Consider the following 25316-nt stretch of genomic DNA (forward strand, 5'->3'; position numbering starts at 1 on the left):
CTCACGGTTGCTGAATCAGGCGGAGACTGACGTCAGCAGAGTTTCGGAGCTCCTGACACGAAGTGAATGATGTCTGAGCGGCGAACAGGTGGGTGGCGTCTCTCTTTTAACCCCGGCCCCGTGATCAGCTGATCACAGCTGATCACCGGCTGACAGGACCCCCCCCCCACCCCCCGAGGACCGGCACCCGACGGGCCAGGACGGCGGCGACGGAAATCCGAGATGAGGGAAGGATCCAAGATGAAGCGGGACGGCACCCAGGAGCGCTCATCAGGGCCGTAGCCAGCCCAGTCCACCAAATACTGGACCCCCCGGCCCCGGGGACGGGAGTCCAAGATCCGTCGGACAGTGTAGACAGGACCCCCATCGACGATCCCGGGCGGGGGCGGGGCCCGGGAGGGGGGCGCCAGCGAGGAAGTGACGCGCCGCTTAAGCTGCGAGACGTGGAAAACCGGATGGACCTTCATGGCGGGCGGAAGCCGGAGACGGTAAGCCACGGGGTTGAGCCGGGCAGTGACTTCGTACGGGCCGATGAACCGGGGAGTGAGCTTTTTGGACTCACCGCGCAGCCGCAGGTGCTTTGTGGAGAGCCAGACGCGGTCCCCCGGCTGGAAGGGGTGACCCGGGCGGTGGCGGCGATGATGCTGCCGGGTGTACAGAGCGTTGGCCCGGGTAATGGCAGCCCGCGCCTTGATCCAGGCCTGACGACAGCGGCGGACCATCCGTTCAGCAGCAGGCACGTCGACCCCCGCTTCCTGATGGCTGAAGATAGGAGGATGAAAACCATGACAGACCTCAAAGGGCGAGAGACCGGTGGCGGAAGAGACGTGAAGGTTATGAGACAACTCAGCCCACACCAGGTAACGAGGCCAAAGCGACGGTTGGGCGGAGACGAAGCACCGTAAGAAGCGCCCCAACTGTTGATTGGTCCGTTCAACCTGCCCATTGGTCTGAGGGTGATAGCCGGACGAGAGGCTGGGAGACGCTCCAATCAGGCGGCAAAAGGCTTTCCAGAACCTGGCGGTGAACTGGGGCCCCCGATCGGAGACTATGTCCTTGGGGAATCCGTGAAGCCGGACGACATGGTCCAGGAGGAGCTCGGCCGTCCGTTTGGTGGAGGGGAGGCCGGCCAGGGCGACCAGGTGCACCGCCTTAGAAAACCGGTCCACAAAGGTGAGGATGGTGTCAAGACCGTCCACAGATGGGAGGCCGGTAACAAAGTCAAGACCGACATGGGACCAGGGACGTCTCGGCATAGGGAGAGGGCGAAGGTCGCCAGCGGGCGGCTGGGTGGAGGACTTGGCCCGAGCACAGGTGTCACAGGCGGAAACGAAGTCATGGACGTCCCGAGTCATGGAGGGCCACCAGAAGGCACGATGGAGGAGCTGGAGGGTCCTGTCGGGCCCTGGGTGACCAGAGAGCGGGGAGGAGTGAGCCCAGAGCAACGCCTCCTGACGGCACCGGGATGGTACATAGAGCCTCCCAGCCGGGGTGTCAGGCGGAGGCGGTTCGGCGGTCAGGGCATCCCGGATAGTCCTCCAAGGGCCATCGAAGGGGGGCAGCGAAACAATGAGACGGTAGGATAGGTCCAGGGTCTGACGTGAGGCCGTCCTGGGCGAGCTGCCTGGAGAGAGCGTCCGCCTTGGTGTTCTTGGAGCCAGGGCGGTAGGCGAGGTGGAAGTTGTAAGGCTCGAAGAATAAGGCCCAACGGGCCTGCCTTGGGTTGAGCTGCTTGGCAGAACGAATATGGATCAGGTTCTGGTGATCAGCCCAGATCAGAAACGGTTCTTTCGCTCCCAGGAGCCAATGCCGCCACTCTTCCAAGGCCCACTTGATGGCCAGGAGTTCCCGGTCGCCGACACCGTACTGTCGCTGCGTGTCATAGAATTTCCTCGAGAAATAGCAGCACGGGTGAAGTTTCCCATCCGGGCCGTGTTGAGAGAGGACGGCACCAGCGCCAACATCGGAGGCATCCACCTCCACCACAAAATCTCCGGCAGGATCAGGGTGGAGCAGGACGGGAGCCGTAGCAAACCGGCGGATAAGGTCTCGGAATGCCTGTTTCGCACCAGGGGGGAGGCAGAAGGGCTTGGGCAGGTTAGCTGGTTTGGTGAGGGATGTCAGTGGGGCGACAATGGTGCTGAAATTGCGGATAAAGCGCAGATAGAAATTGGCAAAGCCCAGGAAGCTCTGTAGCTGCTTAAGGCTGGAGGGCTGAGGCCACTGGGTCATGGCTTGGACCTTTTGCGGGTCCATGGTCAGGCCATTGGAGGAGATGGTGAAGCCCAGGAAGGTGGTGGACCGCTAATGGAAGGCACACTTCTCCAGTTTGCAGAACAGCTGGTACTCGAGCAGCCTGCTCAGCACGGCCCGCACATGGCGAATATGGTCCACTTCGGTGCGGGAGTAGATCAAGATGTCATCCAGATAGGCAAACACCCACTGGCCCAGCATGTCCCGCAAGACATCGTTGATCAGATGTTGGAAGACAGCAGGGCTGTTGCAGAGGCCGAAGGGCATCACCAGATACTCCCAGTGTCCGTTAGGGGTGATGAAGGCCGTCTTCCATTCGTCCCCTTCCCTAATCCGCACCAAATTGTAGGCGCTGCGTAGGTCTAGTTTGGTGAAGATGCAGGCCTGGGAGAGGGAATCGAGTGCGGTGGATAGCAGAGGAAGAGGATGGCGGTTCTTAACAGTGATTTTATTCAAGCCCCAGTAGTCTATACAGGGGCGAAGCCCGCCGTCTTTCTTCTTGACAAAGAAGAATCCCGCAGCTGCCGGGGAGGTAGAAGGGCGAATGAAGCCCTGTTGGAGAGCCTCAGCGACGTACTCCTCCATGGCTTTGTTCTCTGCGGTTGACAGCGAGAACAGGCGACCACGAGGAGGGACCGCTCCCGGGAGGAGCTCGATGGCCATGTCGTAGGAGCGATGAGGAGGGAGAGCAGAGGCTCGCCTCTTACTGAAGACCTCAGATAGGTCATGGTAAGCCGGAGGGATCTTATCCAGATCAATGGGCTCCGGGGTGACGCCTCTTCTGACTTTGAGTCCTTTCCAGTCCGGAAGAGAAGGCAGCGGCGTGAACACTGGGGACCCCAGTCCAGGATCTGGCAGGAAGACCAGGAGACGTGGGGGTCATGTTGACGGAACCAGGGGTATCCGAGGATGAGAGGAGAGGAAGTGACTACTAAAAACCGGATCTCCTCCTGATGATCCCCGACAGACATGTGGATTGGCTGGGTCTGGAACTGGATCGGGTAGGGTTGGAGTGGTCGCCCGTCTACTGAGGTCACCGGGAGGAATCGGTCGACGGAAGTCAACGGAATGCGAAGCCGAGAGGCCAGTTTTTGATCGATGAAGTTCTCAGCGGCTCCGGTGTCCAGGGGCTTCAGATGAGAGCCGTTGGTGTTTCAGGTGAAAAGTTACCAGTAACAAAAAACGAGAGGGGTCAGAGGAGTGGGAAGGGCCAGGCGGGACATCCCCGCAGTCTACCTGGCGTCGTCGTTTCCCGGCCGTAGCGGGCACTGGGGACGACGGTGTCGAGCTGATCCACAGTAGGCGCAGAGGCCCTCACGCCAGCGTCTCTCTTTCTCCTCTTTGGGGAGTCCACCCAGCTGCATGGGCTCCTCGCTGGATGTGCTGCTTGGGCTAGCCGTGGCTCCATCAGAGGGGGGAGGAGGTCGCGAAGACGTGGTCCTCTGAGGCTGGAAGGGTTTGAAGGCCCGAGGGGTATGGCGAGGCCGCGACATCACACGTTGGTCAATCTTCAGCGCGAGGTCCACGGCCTCATCCAGGGTTTTAGGGGCCTCACGGCCGGTCATCTCGTCTCGGATGTAGTCAGCCAGTCCCTCCAGAAAAATAGAGCGCAGAGAAGCGTCTCCCCACTGTAGCTTAGCGGCCAGGGTGCGGAATTGAGAGGCAAAGTGACAGACGGGTCAGCTGCCCTGGCGTAGATGAAGCAGCTGTGACTCCACTTCCACTTCGCTGCTCGGGGGAACAAACGTCTTCTTTAATTCCTCCACAAACAGGGCATAGTCATTGCAAGCTGCCGATTTATTGTAGTAGAGAGCCGCGGCCCATTCCTGAGCCTGGCCAGACAAGAGAGAGGTTAGCAGTGCAACCTTTGCACGGGCGGTGGCGTATTTAGTGGGCTGACACTCGAACAGCATGTCTAAAGTGGCAAGCAACCCATCAGGCCGGCCATCAACTCCGTTCCACTTGTCTGGTAGTCCGATCCGGGGTTCCGCGCTCACCGGCGCTGGCTGACGTTGCAGCGAGGTGACGGAAGTGGAAAGTTGGAGGGCAGTTTCGGTGAGGGACTCCACTTTTGTGCACATCGGATCTACCACACCGTGAAGATATAGAACTTCGGCTTTCAGCCGTTCGAATTCCGCTGGGTCTATAGCGGGCTCAGACATCCTGTCACGGCGGGGCGAGCTACGCACAGTAGCTCGGCGTGCCTGTGTAGCGTGCTGACTAGACCCAAGCGCGGCTACGGCTAGCGGTGGGTTTGGAGCAGACACGCAGTTATTCTAGTAACGATCAGTGCACGAAGCGTGGCTTCGGAACTGTCGTTACAGACAGAGAGCGAGCGGAGCCGGGAAGAGAAAAAGGATTGAAGGGAAAAACACTCACGGTTGCTGAATCAGGCGGAGACTGACGTCGGCAGAGTTTCGGAGCTCCTGACACGAAGAGAATGATGTCTGAGCGGCGAACAGGTGGGTGGCGTCTCTCTTTTAACCCCGGCCCCGTGATCAGCTGATCACAGCTGATCACCGGCTGACACCTTGTACCTGTGACATGTGCAATGACAATAAAGTTGAATTCTATTCTAATTCTATTCTAACTTCCAATACCATTGATATTTATTTAGCTCAAGGAAAGCCTACCATTGAGTAATATTTCAATCTTAAATACGGTCAATCAACCTCTATTAACCCATTAAAACCAATGGTTTTAGGTCAAACTACCATAACTCGTGGACCATTGGCACAATCGAAAAATTCCAGTGGTTCCTGGAAGCATTAGGTCTGTGCTTTTTCAGTGGTAAGCAAAACAAAACAATGAAAAAAACACTGTAAAAATGATCCAAATGCCCAATAAAATGTCTGTTTTCTTCTCTCAGCCAATCGCAGTCTTCACGGTGCTGCTGCCTGGAGTTACTATAAGGACCCTATTATCACTGAAAAGACAAACTTCTTTCAATTCATCAAATGATTCAGGACTTACGGGAGTTACAGATGTTGAATAAACATTGCAAAACATCTGCCAGCAACAGGTCAGGCTTTAGGTTGATCAGCTATGTACCACAGGTGGCAGTAACTAACACTGTTGGTCAAGTTACTTGAAAAAAGTAATCAGTAATTAATTACTGATTACTTCCCCAAAAAAGTAATCCCGTTACTTTACTGAGTACTTAATTTCAAAAGTAATTAATTACTTAGTTACTTTTAAAAACACGATTTACAACCTGAAGAGGTGATAAAGCGATAGATCTTTCAGCCTAATTCTACTTTTTCTGCATAATCCATCATATAAATGTAATCAAATGGAAAAGTCTCTTTTTAAAACTTGTTTTATTAGTTTTAATCTTTTAACTTCATGCATCAAGCAAAAATTAAATTATATGCAACATTCTCTGACTGGAAGAAATTAGTTTAACATTTAAACTTATTTTCTGCACATTCCAGCACATAAAATATAAATATATATATATTTTTTGTGTTTACACTCAGTCTTTCAGATGCAAGTAAAACACAGCAGAAAATAAATAAAGTCAAAGACTCAGCGGTCCTGTTGCTCTATTTTCACCTGTAAAGCAGGAGTGGGGCAGGCGGAGGTTTACCCTGGTGCAGGTGTGCCGCGGTCAGTGGAAGAATCCGCGAGTTTCTCTGTGAGTTTCCCATCACGTCGTAGCTACTCGGTGCTTGTTGGAAGTTTAGGGGTTTTTTTCGCTGTAAAAAGAAGTTTTCTTCCCACACACGATGGACGCTAATGTTTTTGTCACTTTTTATGGAATAAAACTCAAAGTAAGGTCAGTACTTCCACGCTTTAAACGCTGCACGCTCATACTCTCTCCTGCACTCGATATGTGATCCATTGTTGATCTGCACACAGCTGTTGTCACGAACGGCACACTCGCTTACGTCACTGTCGTGAGACATTCTCGCAAAAAAATCACAGTTTGAGTAACGCAGTAAGGCAGCGTTCCTACGGGAAAGTAACGGTAATCTAATTACCCGTTTTTGCAATAGTAATCCCTTACTTTACTCGTTACTTGAAAAAAGTAATCGGATTAAAGCTGCCCATCTCTGGTAACTAAACCACTATTTAAAAAGCATCTCTAGACCCAGCAGTCTTAGCTAATAATAGCCTATTTTCAGATGTTACCTTTTATAACTTGATGCTAATTTTGTAAACATCCATCCATCCATCCATTCGCTTCCGCTTGTCCTTTTCAGGGTCGCGGGGGGCGCTGGAGCCTATCCCAGCTGTCATAGGGCGAGAGGCGGGGTACACCCTGGACAGGTCGCCAGTCTGTCGCAGGGCCAACACACAGGGACAGACAACCATTCATACTCACATTCATTCGCACATTCACACCTAGTGACAATTTGGATTATCCAATTAACCTATCCCCACAAGCTGGATGTCTTTGGACGGTGGGAGGAAGCCGGAGTACAATTGTAAACAATTGTACTAATTTATGTCCGTAAGAACACTAATGCATGGTATGCTTTGTGTGACTGATAGGCAGCATTTGTCAGTTTCTTAGACAAGTCTTCTGTTCACTCATCATATCTGGTTTCAAAATACTAGATGATGATGTCAGAAATGATGGTGAGGAGGAAGCATAGTCCCAAACAGAAGCCCCAGGTACACCACCAACCTGTTCATGTGTTTAACTGTTTTTCCCCACTCTGCCTTTACTTAAAGAGCCATCTTTAGACCCAGCGCTCTTGGCTGGGTCTCCAACCTTCCTTTCATATCAAACATCCTTGAAAGAGTAGTTGTCAAACAGCTAACAGATCATCTGCAGAGGAATGGTTTATTTGAAGAGTTTCAGTCAGGTTTCAGAGCTCATCACAGCACAGAAACAGCTTTAGTGAAGGTTACAAATGATCTTCTTATGGCCTCTGACAGTGGACTCATCTCTGTGCTTGTCCTGCTAGACCTCAGTGCAGCGTTCGATACTGTCGACCATAATATCCTATTAGAACGATTAGAACATGCTGTAGGTATTACAGGTACTGCACTGCAGTGGTTTGTATCATATCTATCTAATAGACTCCAGTTTGTGCATGTAAATGGAGAGTCCTCTTCAGGTTAATTATGGAGTTCCACAGGGTTCAGTGCTAGGACCAATTCTGTTTACATTATACATGCTTCCCTTAGGCAGCATCATTAGAAGACATAGCATACATTTTCACTGCTATGCAGATGACACCCAGCTCTATCTGTCCATGATGCCAGATAACACAGATTTTTACTTCTAGTTTATTACTTCTAGGCTGAACAACTGTAATTCAATATTATAAGGATTTCATAAAAAAACAACCTGAAAACCCTTCAGTAAATGCAAAATGTTGCAGTAAGAATACTTACAGGGACTAGAAAGGAAGAATATATTTCTCCAAAATTGGCTTCTTTACATTGGCTCCCTGTTAAATCTAGAATTTCCTTTAAAATCCTCATCACATACAATCATCATACAACTATCATCACATACAAGGTTTTGAATAATCAGGTTTCATCTTATCTTAATGACCTTATAGTTTCGTATCACTCCTGTAGCTGCCGTCATAGGCAACTCTCGCATTTAAGTTCATTTTATTAGATATGTAAGGTTGAAACAATTAGTAGTTGAAATATTAAGAAATAAATCAATAGTAATTCATGTTTTGTTCATTGGATTTATATGTTTAAATGTGTTATTTTTACTAATTGTGCAATTAGATAGGAACCTTTTCTATAGTTCCGTCTGTTGTTGCTAAGAGGGTATTTTTGGCTGGCACACTCAGCAAGCTAATTGAGACGAGCCACGAGGTTTGCACGTCCACAGTAAGATAGTAAATAGTAAGATAAATAAAAGAGTGCCTTTTTTGGACCTCCCCACGATGTAAGGATTAAAGTTTTATTCCCTTTGAGTGAGGCCAATGAGGTAAATGTTTTCTTTTGTTTATTTTCGTTGTATGTAAATATGCTAGTGTTGCGTGATATTCTAGTGCAATTACCGCAGTGTGAGGTGTAATGTGTATTTTATTGATTGTTTTGTTGGAATGTTTAGCAATATATAATGCTTAGGGGCTTTATTAAGAATATTCATTTAAGTTTGTATTTCTTTTTAGTTCTGACGGCATTGTATCGGCTGTGGTTGGACATCATTACATGTTAAGGCATGTCGAAGAATCCTCCTGTCCGAAATAAATGTCAGTTAAAACACAAGGAACAAGTTGAGCTTTATTACGACTCGAGGGGAGTAACAACTCCATTAGAGGACTTCAGAATGCAGGCTTACTTTGGTTCCTAGGTTATTTAAAATGGAATGGGAGGTAGAGGTAGAGACCCAAACCAACCTCTCATTAGTCACCTCCTTCAGGTCTTCTGGGGGGGGACACCAAACCATTCCCAAGCCAAGCAAGAGATGTAATCTCTCCACTCTATCATGGGTCTACCCTGGGTCCTCCTCCTGTAAACAGATGCCCAAAACACCTCACCTGGGAGGCCCCTCAGAGATATTCTCATCACATGTTTGAACCACTTTAACTGGCTGCTTTTGATGTAGATATAGTGGCTCTACACCAAACTCCTCCCAAATGGCAAAGCTCTTCACCCTATCTCTGAGCACAGCCACCCTTTGGAGGAAGTCCATTTCTGCTGCTTGTATTTCAGACATAAAAGAACTACTTCAGGTCTATAATAACTGTCCGTGTATCTATAGATTACAATACAATCGACTATAGAGTTTCCTATCGACCAATATAGTCTATTGGTTGAAATGTCCATAGATACACAAAGAGCTCTGAATAGCTGGGTAGTTGCTCAAGAGACTTCATGAGCAACTAAGAAAAGCTAATCAAATGATAAAGGAGAATGTCCAGAAAGTCTCCACTTAGATGAAGGACAGTTACAGTTATGATGTTACAGCTAGAATTACCCCATTGCTCAGTGGAGAAAGGATTTTAGTCAGCAGATTTTCAGCACACTGAGAAGAAGACATATAGATTATAGTTAGTTAGCCAGACCCCACAAATCCAGAAGATAAAGATAGTCCTATCCAAGTAGTTCAGTGCAATCGGTTATGCTTATGTCTTTTTTTTTAATCCTCTGATAAATGTTCAACCAGAAGCAGTGTGCAAGTGCAATGAGTGATCTCGCTACTTTTACTCTACTTTTGTTTTCTGTTTCAGTAGCTGCAGTCATTTATTTATGTGTGCCTCATAGACCTCACTCATGATCAGTGGAGACACCAATCAGAATCAGAATCTGGAGGTGCTAATTTGAACTGGAAACCTCAACTGTTTGGTACGGAGGACCACAAGAGCCACACACATCGAAATAAAGCATTCAGTGCTTAAATAATGAATTGTAGAATAAATTCTGCATTTGTAAATTAATTTTTGAATTCCAATTTAATAAAGTGATTTTAAAAAACCTTTTTCGAATTCCACTTTAATAAAGTGATTTTCAAAAAGTTTTATAAAATGAAATGGTGATTCCACTTCTCATGTCAAAATCCACTTCCCTTTCCTGTTTGCTCAGGGATTAACATTTGGATTAGCAGTTGGATTAGCAGTTGGATTAGCAGTTGGATTAGGAGTTGGATTAACACCTTCATTTTAAAAATCCTGCTGCTATTGAAATTAGCCACACCGTGGGATGATGATGAGTTGTTTTATCTCTAAGTATCGCAAAGTAATGTGGTAACATCTGGACTGATGAGTTTACTGTCAGCATTTTAATCGCTAGTTTAAAGGCTGTAGGCTGCAGCCGTTGCTCTAACACTGTATAAATGTAACAGGCCTCAGTGCTGGTTCTAATAGTCTGAGCTGCTTCCAGCTTTATTTGTGAAGAGCACAGCAGCTTACAAAACACGTAGCGAGCTCATACAGCTGGGAGGTAATATTTTCATAAGCTAAGATAACGGGGCTACGTGCGTTGATGCTAGCGTTAGCCATGCTAGCACGTTACCTTCAACAGGTGATCAGACTGAGTAAACAGGCACTCAGTCAGAGGTTGCGCTCTCCGTTTTGCTGCAGGGTCCCTTCATTCTTCACATAACTGTGTCGAGCCGAGTGTAAATCCTGAGGCTGAACGGCCTTTGTACGAGCACACACGCTTCTTAGCTTAGCAAGGCGAAGCTATGAGCTAAAAAATCCAGGGCGAACAGGAAAGGGAAATGAAGTTTTTTAAAAGCATTTTAAAAATCAGTTTACTAAATTGGAATTCAAAAATGAATTTACAAATGCAGAATTTATTCTACAATTCATTATTTAAGCACAGAATGCTATATTTGGATGCACGTGGCTCTTGTGGTCCTCCACAGTTTGGAGCAAGGTTCCAAAATTAATTGCAAGACCGACCCACATGAAGCGTCACAAACAGATTGAGGAAACCAAAGGCAAATCTTTGGTGGAAACACGGATGATCAGACGGATGATCAATTTGAGCTAGCTTTAACTAGCATTGACATTTACAGTTTTCAATATATAACTTTCAAACTTTGTGTTAGTCAACATCAAGGTCACTGCAAATGTGAAAATTTTACATTACCAACAATTTTTTTATGGATCGTCTTCATACTTCACAAAAATATACCCAACCATGGGGGACAGGAGTCCCTAGTTAAGTATTGTAACTTGACCTTCAATGTCAGTGCGCTTGCAACAACCAGCATGCAACCTGTTTCATTTGCTCTTTTTTTCCTATACTTTAACCTTTCCTAACTTTTTTCTTTGTCTTTTACTAATTATTTATTATTTAGAGCATTATTGTTTATTTGTTTATACAGTTGTCTTTCAAATAGGTGGGATAAGAGAGTTTTTGTTCTCCTTGTTTCCACAAAACTATTGCTTTCATTACCGAATGGGACTGCGGTGCAGCAGCTACACACTCCATGCTTTGTCTCCATAGATCAGCTGATCGCCCTGATGCCAGCCGGCTTGTTGACCAGACCCACAGACATACACTGTGGATTCAGAAGTGGGGACAGAAGAGGACAAGGAGGGGGACGGCGAGACACCTGAGGCCTAAAGGAGGAGGAGCTATAATTCATATCTGTCATGTATTATAATCGGGAATATCCAGTGGCTAGCAAACAAGACGTATGAGTTAACAATGCTAGCCTGGAGTCAACGGGAACTTTCGGAGTGTAGCTTGATGTGCTTCACCAATGCATAGAAGCACCAGGATATTATTAAGATGACAACACATCTGTGGATGGCTTCCACGCTGTTCGGGCCAACAGGTACAGTGTCACGGGCGGTAAGCAGAAAGGAGAAAGGAGAGGGTTTAACTATTCGTGTTAACTACCGGTGGTGTAACCCTGCTCACATAACAATCAAAGAGTGAATTTGTGGCCCTCACATTGAACTGTGTGCTGTTGGACTTTCCCTGGGAATTTACCCATGTGGTCTTGGTGTCTATGTTCCTCTCTCTGCTATCCCAACAGCTGCATCTGATACTATTCTCTCTGCCATAGCCCAGTCACAGACTCAGCACCTGCGTGCCTTCATTGCTATCTCGAATGACATCAACTATGTCAACTTGGACATTACACTGCCAACACAGTATGTGGTTTGTCCCACCAGGGGGGAGAGAATTTTTGACCTTCGGTATGTTAATTTCAGGGTTGCATACAGTTCCTCCTTCCTCACACCACTGATTCACCTCACCCCCTGCTGTGGGCCTATTGTGAAGAGGGAGCCTTTGACCACTATTAGTATTAGTTATGTATGTGGGTGGCTGTAGCTCAGGTGGCAGAGCAGGTCAGCCACTAATCAGAAGGTCGGTGGTTCGATCCCAGGCTGCCTCCTGGCTGCATGCCAAATATCCTTGGGCAAGATACTAACCCCATGTTTGCCTACTCGTGGTGCCAGTAGGCAAACATGGGGTGCCAGTGTCCGGCAGCCTCGCCTCTGTCAGTGTGCCCCAGGGCAGCTGTGGCTACAATGTAGCTTGCCATCGCCAGTGTGTGAATGTGTGTGTGAATGGGTGGATGACTGAATGTAGTGTGAAGCGCTTTGGGGTCCTTAGGGACTAGAAAAGCGCTATACAAATGCAGGCCAGGCCATTTAGTTGGTGGTCAAGGAGGCCTTAGTGGTTACATAACCTGCACTGACTCCATTGTCCCATCTCAGACTGTCTATTATTACCCAAATAACAAGCCATGGGTGACTAAAGGCATCAAAGCCATCCTCAACGACAAGAGGAGGGCCTTCAGAGCTATAGAGAGGAAGTGAGAAAGGTTCAGGTGTTACTGGGGGGTTAGATCAGAGAGGCTAAGGACAGTTACAGGAAGCTGGAGTAGAAACTCCAGCAGAACAGCACGAGAGAGGTGTGGAGTGGCAAGAAGACTGGATTCAGGGCATCCAACAGCAGAGGAGTGGAGGGCAGTAAGGACACCCCGTGAGCTAAATTTGTTCTTCGACACTGCAGTGAATGCTAACCCCCATGTTGGCTTAACTGTAGTCAGCCTGCTATCCACGCCACTCTTTCTCCTTCTTTCTCCACATGGGTCCACTGGGACGTGGCACCTTTGCACATCCCAGTGGACCCAGGTTTACAGACCTGTGGCACTGACTTCTACGTGATGATGTCAGACCCGGGTCGGTTGTGTCCTTCATGGCCCACCGTATCCCAGAATTCATAGCGTGGCCCAGCCAATTCCAGTTTCCAACAATGGCGGCCGCTACTAAGTTTTAATATTACTCTTATTAATCTTTCTCGGTCACAAAATAAACTTTTAACATATTTTCAGGCGAGAATATAGCTGTGGAAACTTCTATCTGCTCGGTTTATCAAGATATCGCATATTTACAAAAGTGGTCCGATGTTTTTGGAGACATCTGTTACCCATCAGCTCGATAGCTAGCTGAGAGCCGCCAAGAACGGCAAACTCCAGGCACATCGTTTTCAGATCACCGCGGTCTTTCGCTACTCAGGTTAAACATGATAGATAAGTCACTTGGATAACTTAAAAATGTTATTTTGGCTTTTTTCAGTGTTTTATTTCTTCATGAGATTAAAGTTGTTAGATTAGATTAGATTAGATTAGATTAGATTAGATAAAACTTTATCAAACCCCCGGGTGGTTTTCACACAGTTGAATAAACGTCAAACAGAAAACTGATTAAACAGAAGTGTGAGATGGTCGAGAATTTACGCCAGTGTCCTGTTATATTTTAGATAGCAAGGAGCAGACGGCCGAGTTTATTAAACTCCACCGAGACAGCGGTGATGCTAATCTGAAGGCTAGACCGTCCAATTTTACAGCCATTTACTTCCAGCCTACCCGACCTTCTGGGGATCCGGCCCACGTAGAGCGCGAAGGCCGGGTCCTCAGGAGGATGCAGCCCATGAATTTGGACACGACTAAGGACGCTGTCATAGTCTGTCAACGACGTTGATTAGCTGCGTGTATACGAATGTGAATCATTCATTGGCTGGAGCAGCCAGTCACTTACTGATACACACTGCAAAACAGAATGAATTTTAACATTTTTATTTTAATGTCAATTCAGGTTTGCTTTTTTTTACACTCAACAAAAATATAAACGCAACACCTTTGTTTTTGCTCCCATTCCCCATGGGATGGACGTAGAGACCTAAAATTCATTCCAGATACACAATATAACCATCCCTCCCAAACAGTGGTCACAAATCAGTCCAAATGTGTGGTAGTGGGCACATCTGCTATATTGAGATAATCCATCCCACCTCACAGGTGTGCCACATCAGGATGCTGATCTGACATCATGAGTAGTGCACAGGTGTACCTCAGACTGCCCACAACAAAAGGCCACCCTGGAATGTGCAGTTTTTTGCGCTATTGGGGGTCTGGGGACCCAGAACCGGTCAGTATCTGGTGTGACCACCATTTGCCTCATGCAGTGCAACACATCGTCGCATGGAGTCTATCAGATTGTCAATTGTGGCCTGTGGAATGTTGGTCCACTCCACTTCAATGGCTGTGCGAGGTTGTTGGATATTCGTGGGAACTGGTACATGCTGTCGTATACGCCGGTCAAGCACATCCCGAACATGCTCAATGGGTGACATGTCCGGTGAGTATGCTGGCCATGCAAGAACTGGGACATTCTCAGCTGCCATCTGCCCTGAACAATGTGAACCATGATTCATCCGTGAAGCGCACACCTCTCCAACGTGCCAGACGCCATCGAATGTGAGCATTTGCCCACACAAGTCTGTTACGGCGACGAGCTGGAGTCAGGTCAAGACCCCGATGAGGACGACGGGCATGCAGTTGAGCGTCCCTGAGACGGTTTCTGACAGTTTGTGCAGAAATTGTTTGGTTGTGCAAACCAATTGTTCCAGCAGCTGTCTGGGTGGCTGGTCTCAGACGATCTTGGAGGTGAACCTGCTGGATGTGGAGGTCCTGGGCTGGTGTGGTTACACGAGGTCTGCGGTTGTGAGGCCGGTTGGATGTGCTGCCATATTCTCTGAAACGCCTGTGGAGACGGCTTATGGTTGAGAAATGAACATTCAAAGCACGGGCGACAGATCTGGTTGACATTCCTGCTGTCAGCATGCCAATTGCACGCTCCCTCATTGCTTGTGGCATCTGTGGCATTTTGCTGTGAGACAAAACTGCACATTCCAGGGTGGCCTTTTGTTGTGGGCAGTCTGAGGTACACCTGTGCACTACTCATGATGTCAGATCAGCATCCTGATGTGGCACACCTGTGAGGTGGGATGGATTATCTCAATATGGCAGATGTGCCCACTACCACACATTTGGACTGATTTGTGACCACTGTTTGGGAGGGATGGTTATATTGTGTATCTGGAATGAATTTTAGGTCTCTACGTCCATCCCATGGGGAATGGGAGCAGTAACAAAGGTGATGCGTTTATATTTTTGTTGAGTGTATATGCACAACGCAGACCGTGCCAGCAGTGCGCGATCATTGAGTGGCAGTGCATTTATTTAAAGTGTAGTTAAAGAGCAACAATGACAACAGAATGATGTGTGAAGGACATGGCCTCCAATATTTACAAATCCAAAGATACTTTTCTTTCTGGGGGAAGCTCTCTCTCAGTAACACTCAAACAAGAGAAAAAAGTCCGAGCATGAAAACTTCACACATAAGCCAAGAATGAGGGAATTCTCCCAGCTTAAATAGGAGACAGATTACGTCTGTTTACCAACAGGTGAGTTTGTTAACCTCAGGTGTACTGTCAGCAGAGGAAGGACACACAGACAGAATGTGAAGAGGAGAGACAGAAGTGGGTGAGAAGGACAGGAAACTGGAAGACCATGACATTTCAGCACGCTGTTTTTCACAGACAGGTTTGCAGGCATCCATTTAATACACAGCTCCTTTAAGGTCCTGCCAAAGCATTTCAGTCTGACGGAGGTCTGCACATTATGGTCGACAGATAATACATGGACCTGGAATTGGCTGATTTTTATTTCGAGCAACATGGCGCTGTGTGCTATGCTGCAGTGTCTTTTGAACATGAACTTACTAATTGAGGCCTGTTGAGTCCGAGATGACGCTTTTAGGTTTGAGATTTCTCTGGACTAACCTTGGGGTAAATCTGCTGGGATGTCCATTCTCAGGGAGACTGGCAGCTACCATGAATGTTTTCCACTTGTGAATAATCTTTCTCACCATAAAATAAGTCACTTCAAACTGTTTTGATATGGACTCATAAGCCTTCTGATAGGTAGGAACAGTTGCTTCTCTGAGATGACTCCTCTGTCTTTCCCCTATTGGCAGTTAGTTAACACACATTTGAATGCTTCACACCACCAAACCTACAAAACTACTTCTTTTACAGAGGTCGTCACACTTGCTGATGATCAGTTATTCAAGTGCATTTGATTATCAACACCTGACTGTTACAACTCCTATGGAAACAGTAAGAGTGCACTTAGTTTTTCACACACTTCTGCTGTGATCAGCTGGGTGTGAGGCGAGAAAGACAAGCTATGGAAAAGAGCCACAGATTAATAACTAATGATTAAATGCAGAGTGATGTATAAGCACATAGCGACTGAAGAAGAAACACTCGTGCATCGTGGGATGTCCCCAGCAGCCTATTGCAGCATAACTAAGGGAGGATTCAGGATCCAGTCAAAACATCAAATTTGAATTTGTCAAATTGAGAGAAGGTTACTTCCTTTACTCCCGTGCCACCATGGTATCTCAATGTGGCCCCTCCCTAGAGTTTCCAAAATAAAATGTGAGGCAGAGCCTTCAGCCATCAGGTCACTTTTTTGTAGAACCAGTTTGGCCTCAGAACTGACACCCTCTCTACCTTTGAGATGAGACAAACTTTCCTTTATTAAGAAGGTTATAAAACCATATTTCCAACAAGGTTGGGATGTTATGTAAAATGTAAATAAAACCAGAATCAGAATCAGAATCAGAATACTTTATTGATCCCTGGGGGAAATGCAATGATTTGCAAAGCTCCTAAACCCATATTTCATTCATGATAGAAAAAAAATCAATATAATTAATAAAATAAAAGTATATATAAAAATATATAAATTTAAGGGAAAAAATAAGGTCAGTTTGACTTTAATGGGCACAAAAAGCTTGAAAAAAGTTGGGCCACAGGCGGCACAAGGATGGAAAATTAATTGGTGCTAAAACGAAACAGCTAGAAGAACATTTTGCAACTAATTAGGTTACCTAGCAACAAGTCAGTAACATGACCGACTTTAAAGGCAGAGTTTCCCAGAAATAAAAATGGGCACAAGTTCATTGTTATTATTGATTTGGTGGAATTTAAAACTTGATGACCATGACTGTCAGGCCTTCAACTGTATTGCATTTCTGTGATTCTATCAGAGTAAGAAAGAAACCACCTTTTGGTGAACACAGTTGCAGGTCAAAGGTCAATTTTACAAGAAGTCATATGTGTGCCTGGTCCATAAACACCGTCATCTTCTCTGTGCCAAAATTCATTTAAAATGGTGTGAGACGAGGTGGAAAACTGAGCTATGATCAGAAAAATCATCATTTGAAATTGTTTCCAGAAAACGTCCAAGCTCCAAAATAAAGAGAGGAAGAACCATTCAGTTTATTATCAGTGCTTAGTTGAAAAGCTTTCATCTTTAATGGTATAGGGTGATCAGCGCCTATGAAATTGGCAGTTTTCACACCTGAAAAGGTACAAAGACGATAATGCACAAACCGTTATCAAATGATGAGGAAAATGTAAGCTATTCCCTTCTGTATGCCAATGCATGACCTGTTTGTGTTGCAAGCACCACTAGCACATTTACTGTCTCTGTTTCAGGCTTCAATTAACTGATTCAGTTTCTTTTCAGCAGGCTCGTCAGCATGTAAGCATCCAAGTCACTCCCATATATTATGTGCACAGTTTTACTGTAATGTTCTACACAGCTATAGACACAAAATGCCAATGAAGTAGTTGTGTAAAGAATCAAAATGGCTGTATCCCACCTGCAGCAGTGGAGAGAACAATGGCTAATTTCAGAATAATATATCTTCCCCTGAGGACTGGTTGGCTATTTTCACACACGTCAGACTAACCCATTGTATTTTCTCTTGGGAAGTGAGATGATTACATACGTACCTTGGAGAGACCGCTGCATTGACACCTCTTCAACAGCTAGTATACATCTCCAATTACTTCCCAGAGAGCTTTGAACAATCACATTTCCATACAACAGGAATTCTTCTTGAAAGCACTTTCACCAGCTTCCTCGCTCTAATTGCTATTTTGTACAGCAATGACACATAAAGTAAATATAAACAGGGTCATCACAGCATTTCAGGTCGAAGGAGCATTAATAACATCACACATGAAGTTAAAGCAAGCAATTAAGCAAGTTTTTACTGTTTTCTGTGGCTCCTGTGGTCCCGTTCTTTATTATTGGTTTCGCTTTCTGTTTCCTTTCAGATTTTTAATTTTAGGCCATCGCGTGGCTTCTACATCCTCCGTTGTTTTTTTTTCACACCCTGCTTGAGCTCCACCTGTAGGTTATTTGTCATCCTGTTAATTAATATTTAATTAATAACATTTTTAAAGCCTCCATGTTAGTTTTTGGATTCAGACTGCCATATTGGATAAGAGGATCAAGCTAGCAAGCTTGTTTAGCAATTAGCATACATACCCATACGGTAAAAAAATACATTTTTCCTGGCCAAAATATATTTCAAATATATGGTAAATATATTTTGTATTTGTGATGCTCCAAAAAAATATATTTTTGAAATTGAAAATATATTTCTTTCAAACCAAAATACATTTCAAAACATATTTTAGGGTGAAGAAAATACATTTCCAACCTTACAGTAGAATGTATATCAAAGTATCCTTTATTTAAAATATATTTAGTGCAATAATGATGATAATGATAACAATACTAAAAGTAACATGTTTTATGCACATCTGCAAAAAACAGTTGGATTCAAACAAAACAGAGTCAAAGGTCTATCACGAATTAGGTTGTTTATTCATTTGCTTACAGTATTTCACATTACACAATATCTCACTATAATGTAGCGTTCATTGACTTTGAAATTATCTGTCAGTGATACAGTAAACAAGATACAACAACTGCTATGTACACTTTAGTTTTTGACAATATATACAATTTAGTACTTAAAGGAACACACTCCACTGTTTTGGAAATAGGCTCATTCTCCATCTCCCTCAGAGTTAAAAATGCAGCGTCTTCTTTCTAGATCCGTACGTTAATAGGGCTCCGGAGCGTGATCTTACGGGATGGGGCGTAGCCAGGATTTTTGGTCAAGGCGCCATATTAGCAGGCCAAACAAATGCTTGCTGTGTGGTCGGTTGTAATGTTAGATTGCACTACCGACAAAGGAATAAGCTTGAAAACAGGCTCTCTTTTCATTGTTTCCTCACCTGGAAACATCATGAGGGAGCTTATGTGTTGGATGTTACCAAAAGAAGGCGTCTAGCCTGGATAGCAGCTGCGAGACGAGCTGATATTCAGTTCTCTACCAGCCACAGATATCTGTTGGTGTGCTCCAGTATTTTCATTCAGGTAAGTTCTAAATAAGTTCATATTATTATTTATAGCCTGTTAATTTTATTTTCAATAGCACAAACTTAGAACAAACATGCAGAACTACCTTCTATTTATAGAGTTGCTAATTATTTGGCATTATTGCAACAAACCAGCCTATGAAATGAATGAAACAAATCCTGACTGGGTTCCAACACTACACATGGGGCACTACGAAATCCCTGCTTCAAACTACATGCTACATACCACCATGCCAATCAGATTACTTCTTCCATGTGAGGGTAAAAAGGTGACCTTCCTGGATAAGATGGCAAAGGTTTGCTGCGTTTTGGTGAACATGTGCCCCAGTGTGGTAGTAAAACCAGGGAAAAATGCTCTTGTTAAATACTTTTAAGTCTTGTGCTGTTTATGTAGTGATAAGTTTTCAAAAGAGACAGTAAATTACAGAATGCTAGTAGTGGGTGATATTATACAAATGCTGTCATGATTTTATGTGAACATTTTGTCATTTGTAAACTATACATAACATTTTTTCTACATTGTAACTGATGTGATGTTCGACAAAGTGCTTTTAATTAAAAATAGGCAAACATTTCTTTGTTTCTTTATTCAACTTTTGAACAGTGGTATTTAGTAAGTACATATTCAGTAAATGCAAAGTATTTACATGGCCCCCTAAATTAAAACATTATGGGTTATTCAGAACAGAACTATGCTTGGAAAAATATTGTCCCATCAGTTGATCCAACTCCTCCACAGTAGCAGGTGGAACTTTTCTTTTTTGAGGATGGCTTCTTTTACCTGTCACAACGAATGGTCTGTTTATGTTTTGATCAAGAACCTTTTTTTTGGGCAGCTGAAGAGGAGAAGTCTATCTTATGGCCAACCTCTGGCTGTATCTTGGTCATATTACCCAGCAAAACCCAGTATGCAGGTTCATCTGTAACAGTCCTTGTGCCACAGATCCTCACTGTTGCTTCTACATTAAACAGAAGAGCAGTGACATGGCTGCAAGTCTCCACGACTCTAGCCATACAGCTGCAGTGGGCGGCTTCAACCTTCCCTGTGATGCTCACAATGACCTGTGGCTGCAATGCTGCAATTCAGTCTTTAAGAGTGCAGGACCTAAAACACACACAGACAAAGTTCATTTAAAGACAAGAACTTTAATAAGCCAAGTCCGACACAAATGTGTTTTATTTACTTTCAAATCCATTTATCATAAATGTAACAAATAAAGTGTTTTTATGTATCCATCTATAGAACGCTGCATGTTATATTCTAAATCTGCATGTTTCTTTTTAGAAACCTATCAGCAAAAAATGAACCTAAAGTATGTAATGCAAGGATGTAATCACTTTCAAGAGGGAGAAAACATAAAGTTCGACTTTAAGTGACAACTATGGACACCTAATATGACAAGCAGATTCTGCAGGTCATTAATCAATGTATAAAACTAAAACAGAATGTATTTTTAGTGACACAGGACACAAACAAGGAAGCAAGATGTGTAATTAGGATTATTTATAATAAATATGAATTAATTTGGGCAATTTCTTTAACCATAAAGAATAACTAAATCCTTCAGGACAATGTCACATCAATGCACTGAACTCACTATGTTATCCCTCTAACAGAGCCTCTACATGTTCTCACTGTAATTTCCCCCTCACGAATGAATTTTTGCTAGCACTAATTTGAATGCTGGGGGGAATCAAACGCATTTTACTCGCAGTACTCAAGCTGACTTACCTTTGCTTGAATGACGGCGTACTCACAACGTGGAGGCTTAAAAATAGCCAAATCTTGTACCCAGTCCTTGGTGAATTGGATGTGCGCCTCCAGAGATTTATAATTGCGAAATTGGTGCGCCGTGTATGCTCTGACTCCACAGACAAGGTATGAGAGTAGATCATGCTAAGTCAATAGCGGTTTGGTCTTCAGGGTTTCTACTCCACGGCTATATTTCATACGGGTCCACATTTCAACAATCAAGTACCGTCTCTTTGCATCTGGACAGAATCTGTCTCTATACCGTCATTTTCTTTTGAGCTACGTTTCAGAATGGTTCGTAGCAATCTTGTTTTGATTTGTGACCTGCCAAGATGGTGCTGCGCTCCCACAATGCATTGCGACATTACGTCAACTCCAAAGCCCTTTGCGTGCAGGAGTGTATGCGCATGCGCATTGCCACGGTGGTTTAAAAAATAAAGATATAATGAAAAGTAATTAATAAAAATTAAATATTTAAACATTCCCACAAATGTGCAATGAACGTGCAAAAACTCTCTTTAGTAGTTGTTGCTGTTTCTTTCTTTCTTTCTTCTTTTTTTTTTTTTTTGAAAAATAACGACGTCTCTGAGGCGCGAAATCTGACAGCGAGAGGAACGGCCGGATACAGGAGACGGGAAGAAACAAGCCGATTATGTTCGCGTTAATTAAGTGGTTGGAAGATGTAAAATTCTCAATTCTGCCAACTGAACATATACGAGATTTTAATGAGGATGAATAATTAGCCGGCATGGAGGAAACGGACCTTTATTTCGTGGAGTGGCGACAAGAAGCCAAGGCGGGTGGCCAGTCTAAGAAGCCTCCATCATCAAGCTAGCAGGTGCCTTTTCCCATATAATATTACTTTATTCTCGTGTATTTGGAACGGAAGCGTAGAGCTGCCACCCAGGCAAAAGAGAAATATAAGTATATCACGTTATAACGTGAAAAGTTTATCGTTCTAACAATATACTATCATGTTTGAACAACATGTTTGAACAACATTGTACGAAAAATGTACATAATTATCACGTCCGTACAATATTGTGCGAACGTGACAATTATGTATATTATAATAACGTGATATTATATTATACAAACATGAAAAGCATAATGTTAGAACAATAAACATTTCACGTCATAACGTGATACAGCTCTATTTTTCTTTTGCCTGGGTGGCAGCTCCACGCTTCCATAATTTGGTAATCAAAATATGTAACTTAATTAATTATATTGTGACGTACTTTTGCCTTTTCTTATTATTCTGCCTTCTCAATAACTATCAAAGCCTATTCACATTTAATTTGGCTTTCACAGAAATCCTACCTCTCCTTCTGGCTACAGAGTACTTACCAAGGTTAGAAACAAAGAACAGTTATGCTTTATTAATGTTCGCTAATTACAATGTTCCACATTTCCTTGCTTTTTAAGTCATTTTTAGGCTTTTTAGAGTTTTTGTTTTTTATTTTTTTAGCAGTAATGTTTCTGCCTATTTATTTCAGCCCATGAAATCGAATGCAGATCTTCCTAATGTGAGATTTACATAAATGTAAGTAATTTTGTTTGTCATTGTCATTAATGTTGTTGCTGTTGTTGTTTTTGTGCAGTTTGCAATCATATAAACCTAGCAAGCATCAGTCAGCACAGTGACTAACCTAAACAGATTCTTGCTTTATTCACATATATTATATGTAATTATATATACCTGCACATTGTACCTAGGGTTGCAGCCACTTGGCCCCACCCCATTGTTGTGACAGCCCTGATTGTACTTATACACTGCATCTGAACAGGGAACAGTCTGCCACATTAATGTATTTTTAAGTGACTTGTTTGTAATACATGAATTTGTTTTTTACAGATGTCAAAGTCTCAACCTCATGCTGCCCTCCCCCATCCTCCTAAAGTAAGTATTTGTTGTTGTAGTTTTTTATGCGGTGTCTGTGTCACATGCTAATCATAATTATTGAAATAACTGTTTTCTAACAGATTTTCCAAAACACTAGTTATGTTTGTTGTCATTCAGACCAATACTACTGCTTAGACATTGTTTAGTGGTCATGCATGTTTGACAAGCTCGTTATGATACCAAAACAGTAGGCCTATCACAATAATCGATATATCGACTTAACACACAATACATGTACATGACCTCAATAATTGTTGATGATGTAATTTATCCGCCATTATATTTACAAAAATAAAATATAATGATAACATAACAATAACATTAAATAACATTGTTTTCTATTTGTTAGAAAATTTACTATTTATTCAAGTTTTTAAGGTATCTAATATTTTGATTCCTAATTTCAATGATCTAAATACTTTAAGAATTAGATGTTGGTTTGTCAATTGAAAGTGTGTAGATCTTGCATTATTATGGTGTTATATTATGATTATACATTCAAAGACATAAAATGGTCTTAAAATGACAATGACATAACTTGTCGCAATTGTTTATGGGGCAATATACCGACCAACAAAAAGTCGCTATCGTAACAGGCCTTCAAAACAGACAGTTTTATGATTGATAAATTCAAAAAATAAATACATTTAATTTCTCTGAGATTCTCTAATATTCAGTTACAGTTCACAACACAGTTACCCGTACATGCAGTATTATACTGTAAATATAAATCTCTGCATTTAGCATCCCACTAGAAGAGTCACAGTTACTGCCTCTTTTTTTTTTTTTTTTTTACAAATACCTGTACTATTACTAACACATTTACTGTTTTACTTTTAGCCTGTGGATACAAATGCAGATTTCCTTAATGTAAGTTGTGCATTTTAATTACATCATGTTATTTTTATTATTATTTATTTATTTATTTTATTTTACATTCAAATATTTCAAGCATCTTGGTTAAAGAAGCTTGATTGCTAGTAGGTAAAGAATAGTTCACCTATAATTCATATTCCCAATTAATTTCTCACCTCTGATTGAATGCCTTTGTTTGTTTTCCTTTTGACTATAACAAAACATTTTTGCTGGATATATATGGTGAATTTATATGCATAGATACAGTCGTAGTGCTTGACACATGCAAACAGCAGTAGATGTACTAAAAAGGAAATAATTACAATCATGATGTTGATTGCTGATGTCAGTATATATATTTTAGAGGAATGTTTTGTTTTCCACCCAAAATGAACTATATTGCTTCAGAAGAGATTTATTACCCTATATAAACCGTATCTATATATTGTTCTGTTTTTTGTTTGTTTTTGTTATTTTCAGGTTCAATGGTGCGTGTTCTTCTAATGGCGGCCTTCCCACTGGAGGTTTTGATCCACAGCAATTTAAAAGGTAATCAGCTTTGAAAGTCAGTTCAAATGGTTAGCTAATAGTACTTTAAAAAGCCTACAACTCTGTCACCAGTTTCTTTACCAAAAATTACCCATAAAAGTATCGCTCAATAGCATATATTGTAGTTCAAATGTTTAGTTGTACAAATATCAAATTTTTGGAAATCTAAAACTAGTCAAACACTCAAATGTTCATGCTTTTTATAGGAGGACAGAGCAAAACGGACATCGGCGCAGAGTGAAGAACTGCCCTTGATAAGGACACTATGACAGCCATATATAGTAAGTGAAGACTTTCTGTGTATCTAAAATTGCATACAGCACAAGTAACTTACTTTGCAACCATTAAAATAGGTTGTAAAGTAAGTTACCAATACAAATAGGTGATGATGCATTGTAGTGGTTGGTCTCAGACAAAGAAGGTCAACAGATTTATGAATGCTGGAAGGTAAGGAGAGACGACCAAAAGGGGCATTACTGTAATGTGAACTGGATAGACTTCCCATCTAGGAAAAAAAAGAGGTAAAATTATGCGTAAAATATATCTGTATCTATATAAACAGAAATATCTGTTTGCTAAATGAAGCCAGCTAACATAAATCACATTTTTATTTTAACTCTGATAAAAGTAATAGAACTGTGACTTTTGTTTGTTACAGTGGCGGTAAGGAAGGGGTTTCCCAGCGTGTCCAGAAGGGCTTTGAGGATTGCCGTGAAAGCTGGGGGAACTGAGACTGCTGGAAAAGGAAAAGAAATTACATTTTAAGTATGCTGACTTATGTTCATACAATCACACACACATATACACATACACACACACATATGTGTGTGTGTGTGTGTGTGTGTGTGTGTATATATATATATATATATATATACACACACACACATATATGTATATGTGTGTGTGTTTCTTTTAGAATGTTTGAGTATGTAATGAGAATAAACTTATAAAATGAATATTCCTTGCTTGATTGATATGCTATATGTATGTTTTAAACATCAAATAAAGATTTCTTTC

General features: G+C 43.2%; 1 long non-coding RNA gene across 1 annotated transcript; it reads left to right on the forward strand.

Annotated features, from left to right (window-relative positions):
• The first annotated feature begins 23856 nt into the window (after nt 1-23856).
• On the forward strand, nt 23857-25108 carry LOC147310829 (uncharacterized). The gene is made up of 3 exons (XR_015125395.1): nt 23857-24299; nt 24506-24580; nt 24958-25108. It is a non-coding gene; the product is annotated as an uncharacterized LOC147310829 (long non-coding RNA).
• The last annotated feature ends 208 nt before the right edge of the window (nt 25109-25316 follow it).

The sequence above is a fragment of the Aulonocara sp. 'chitande type north' Nkhata Bay genome, linkage group LG16 (assembly GCF_057382095.1).
Source record: "Aulonocara sp. 'chitande type north' Nkhata Bay isolate Kocher_YH1m ecotype deep benthic linkage group LG16, A_spYH_male_GT1.1, whole genome shotgun sequence".
Classification (NCBI taxonomy): domain Eukaryota; kingdom Metazoa; phylum Chordata; class Actinopteri; order Cichliformes; family Cichlidae; genus Aulonocara; species Aulonocara sp. 'chitande type north' Nkhata Bay.